This window comes from Phyllobates terribilis, unplaced genomic scaffold, assembly GCF_046119375.1.
Source record: "Phyllobates terribilis strain yellow unplaced genomic scaffold, ASM4611937v1 Scaffold_11__3_contigs__length_659146591, whole genome shotgun sequence".
Lineage (NCBI taxonomy): Eukaryota > Metazoa > Chordata > Amphibia > Anura > Dendrobatidae > Phyllobates > Phyllobates terribilis.
The window spans coordinates 571,499,787-571,504,168 of NW_027362771.1; the positions used below are offsets into that span (position 1 = coordinate 571,499,787).

The following is a 4,382-nucleotide window of genomic DNA, read 5'->3' on the forward strand; positions in this document are numbered from 1 at the left end:
AGTAATTTAATGGAGACGGAAACCTCTTGCACAACAGCCAACCAAATACAATGGGTATGGAAAGTATTCCCACCCCTTTAAATTTTTCACTCTTTGTTTCATTGCAACCGTTTGGTAAATTCTAAAAAGTTCATTTTTTTCTCATTAACGTACACTCTGCACCCCATCTTGACTGAAAAAAAACAAATGTAGAAATTTTTGCAAATTTATTTAAAAAGAAAAGCTGAAATATCACATGGTCATAAGTATTCAGACCCTTTGCTCAGACACTCATATTTAAGTCACATGCTGCCCATTTCCTTGTGATCCTCCTTGAGATGGTTCTACTCCTTCATTGGAGTCCAGCTGTGTTTAATTAAACTGATAGGACTTGATTTGGAAAGGCACACACCTGTCTACGTTTTTCTGTTGGAATGAATACAAAAACTTTGCAACCAAAAACTCTTAAATGATTTACACTTGGTTTCATACCTTGCCACAGTTCATATGCTTTTTTTTCAGTTTTCTAGAAAAAAAGTTGGTTCTGTAGATATGTAGCTGTCATTGCTGCTTCACCCCAATATTTCTCTGATAGTTTGGAATCTGTCAGCATGCACCTTATCATTTCGTTCAGAATTCTGCTACTCCATTTTGTTCAGGTGTGTATGGAACAATCTTTTGATGCTCTATACCATTTTTTCTTAAGTAGTTTTCTATTTGGTGTCCTGTGAATTCACCTCCATTATCACTTCTAATGACAATTGGCTTCCTCTGAAACTTGTTATTCTACTTTGTCACGTAGTCTACTAGTATATTGAAAACTTCGCTTTTATTCTTTATCAAGTATGTGACTGTGTATTTTGAGTAGTCATCTATAAAAGTAACCATATATCAATTGCCTCCTGATGTAGTCACTTTCATGCGTCCACATACTTCAGTATGCACCAAATCAAGTGATCTTGTGCTTTTCCTTTCACTTTCTTTAGGAATAGATATCCTTGTGGCTTTGGATTTTATACAACATTCACATCTTACGGTATTTGAGCAATCAGATATCAATAGATCCTTTGTCAATTCTTTCCTTTGTAGCTCCATTATACTTTCAGGATGTCTATGTCCTAGACGTCTATGCCACATGTGAATACCATTCTTGTGATCATTTGTACACAACTTCATCTGTTCCTTTAATGTGTCTAGATGATATAATTGTTCATCTGCCTTGACATTGGTTATTACCTTGTTTCCTGCTAGGATTGTACTCGCATCATCTTTGAATTTTACAGTAAGTCTTTTAGCTGTTAGACGTTTTACAAATGACAATCCTCCTTCTAATCCTGGAACATATAACACATCCTGTACAAGTATTTTTGAATCATGCCCAAACTTGTTAGAACAGTTTAGCATTCCTTGTCCAACACCTTCTGCAGTTATTTTGCTTCCATCTGCAAGATAAATGTCTTCCTTCTTATTTCAATTAAGTTCAGTAAAGACATTTTTATTACTTGTCATGTGACTTGTTGCTCCTGAGTCAATAAACCAACCCAACGATGATTTCTTATCAGTCACTTTAAATGAGCCATTCCAATTATTTTCACATGAATCAGAAATTGTGTTTTTCACCTTCGGTTTATTCTCTTTATGATGTAATTTCTGTTGTTCTGCTTTCCATATAGTACAGTCTTTCTTTAAATGTCTTTTTTTCTTACTTGTGAAACATTCTCTTGTCTCTTTATTATAGGGTCTTTTTGATTCTGTAGCTTTAAGAGCATTTCCATGATCTTTTTCAGTAGAAGAGTCATTTGTTTGTTCTTTCCTTCTTTGATATTCATCTATGAGTCTGGTCTTCACAAACTCTAATGTAATGTCTGTTTCAGGTCTTGTCTCTAGTGCATTTATCAAAGAAGTATGTGAATCTTGTAAACTGCTCAATAATATTGCTGCTACATGGCTTTCCTTAATATCTTCACCAATTGATCTCAGCTGAGATATCATTTCCATAATAGAGAATATATGCTTCTGCATATCATTGTCTGCACTTAGTCTCATACTGTAAAGCTTTCTTAGCAGAAATAACTTCTGATTTAAGCTGGGTCTTTCATGTAGCTTTCTTACTGCTTGCCACATTCCCTTTGCTGTATCCTCATTCCTTATGTGGATTAATTGAGCATCATCCACTAATAGCCTGATGGTAGCTCTTGCTTGTCTATTTTTCTTATCCCATGTCTGATTATCCTCATCAGGTCTATCTGTATTGATTACTTCCCATAAATCATCTATAGACAATAACATTTCTACTTTAAACTTCCATAACTGATAATTCTCATTATTCAGCTTAGCTACTGTGAGTTTTAGCTCTGTGCTACTTGTCATCTTTAACTTGTCTTACTTGTTTGGAGAGAATTGTACTGAAGAATTCTTCTGCATTCTCCCGGGTCTTGCTGAGAGTTCTGGTGTCCTGGGTGTCTGGGGGTCCTCGGTTCCTGGGCCCATAACCTGTTGCATAGTTTCTGGATACCCACAGTTGCAGTAGAAAACTTCACAGAGCAGATTACATGTGATAACAAGCTTTTACTTCTCAGAACATGAGTTAAAGGAAAAAACGCACAGTCACTCATTACTGCACCAGGAAGTAAGAACAAAAGAGAAAGTACAAGAGAGACTTTTTTCTTTTACAAAAGAGTAAACAAGGAAACTTTACACAATATCGCCATCTACTGTCAGATCAGCATAAAGTCCTCCTTCACACAAACAAAGAAGTCCACAACTATTGCATATACCAACAAGTTTTCGGATATTTATTTGCACAAAATCCTATTTGATATCATATCTCTCACTTTTAATTCCTTGGTGTCAAGGGACTCAACAAGCCATGTGTCCTGTCTGTCATTAGGGCTCCCATGTTCTTTCTAATTGGAAACTATTTGGAACTGAATTGGAAAGTTCAGAGTTAGTGACAAAATCTCTTGAGAAAAGGAGGATGCCACGTGTGAGCAAAAAACTCATGATCTTCAAATTATTCAACTGACGTGCCAAAAACCTTGACTATGTAGCGTGTTTCAGCTCTTTTAATGTTGACGTTTTGTATTCAAAGCAAAAAACTCTTTTTTTACTTTTTTTTTTTTTTTACACCTGTCTTGCTGTTTACTGTAGTGCTTACACCATGTGGAGAAAGACTTAGTTAGTATTCCTGGTTGACTGGTTCGATTCCTGCTATGGGAGAGACTTCTTTTTGGGACTAGTGTCCATATTCCAAAGCCGACACGTGCCTTGCAGACAGAATCAGTTTAGGTTGGAACTGCTCTTTGCAGCCAAAAATGCAGACCACCAGATTTTTGGGATATTTATTTGCACAAAAGCCTATTGGATGTCATATCTCAAACCATTCATATCTCTCACTTTTAATTCCTGGGTGTTAAGGGACTCAACAAGCCTTTATCCCTGTCTGTCATTGGAGCTCCCCTTCCATCAATTGGTGATGTTTTGCTATTGAATGGAAAAGAGCTGTGACTCTCTAGCCAAGATGGTGGCAAAATCAGTTAAGAAAACAAGGTACCAGTACCCCATGTGAGAATCAAACTCACAACCTTCAGATTACGAGACTGACACGCTGCCTGCTGCGCTAACGAGGCAAGATGCACGTAATAATCTGCAGAAGTTGCTTGTGCAAAGCAGTACACCTGTTTTTTTTTCATATTGTAAGTGAGCTGGCAGTACATCTTCTCCCATAAGGTCTAGTGGTTAGGATTCCTGGTTTTCACCCAGGTGGTCCGGGTTCGACTCCTGGTATGGGAACGCATGCTTTTCTGCACCGTTGCCAACATTCAAAGACTGACGTGTGTTTTTTAGACAAACGTATTTCAGGTAGGATTTGTTTTTTTCAGGCAAAAATGCTGAATGCCCGCGTTTTGGCACTTCATTCTGATCCTTCACACAAGATTCAATTTGGATTCGTAGCTCAACTCATTCTCAACCACCCCTTTTTACACCAAAGTGTCAAGAGACTCAACAACTCATGGGTCCTGTAAGTTATTTGGATTCCTATTTCCTTTCTAATGGAAAACTTTGTAGAATTGAATGGAAAAGTTCTAAGTTGGTGACAAAATCTCTCGAGAAAAGGAAGGAAAAGTGCCCCGTGTGAGGCTCGAACTCACGACCTTCAGATTACGAGACTGACGCGCTACCGACTGCACTAACGAGGCAACTTGTTCCTGCAGATCTGCAGAAGTTTATTGTGCATAGCAGAAAACTTACTTTTTTCATAATGTCACTGAGACATTAGTGCATCTTTTCACATGTGTTTTAGCAGTTAGGATTCCTGGTTCTCACCCAAATGGCCCAAGTTCGACTCCTGGTATGGGAATGCACCTTTATCTTAGCTACTGCCACCATTCAAAGACTAAAAC

The 4,382-nt window shown here is 37.6% G+C and overlaps 2 non-coding genes across 2 annotated transcripts; one reads left to right on the forward strand and one right to left on the reverse strand.

Annotated features, from left to right (window-relative positions):
* Positions 1-3,699: 3,699 nt before the first annotated feature.
* Positions 3,700-3,771, forward strand: TRNAE-UUC (transfer RNA glutamic acid (anticodon UUC)). The gene has a single exon. It is a non-coding gene; the product is annotated as a tRNA-Glu (tRNA).
* A 334-nt stretch (positions 3,772-4,105) lies between these two features.
* Positions 4,106-4,178, reverse strand: TRNAT-CGU (transfer RNA threonine (anticodon CGU)). Its single transcript has one exon. It is a non-coding gene; the product is annotated as a tRNA-Thr (tRNA).
* Positions 4,179-4,382: the final 204 nt, after the last annotated feature.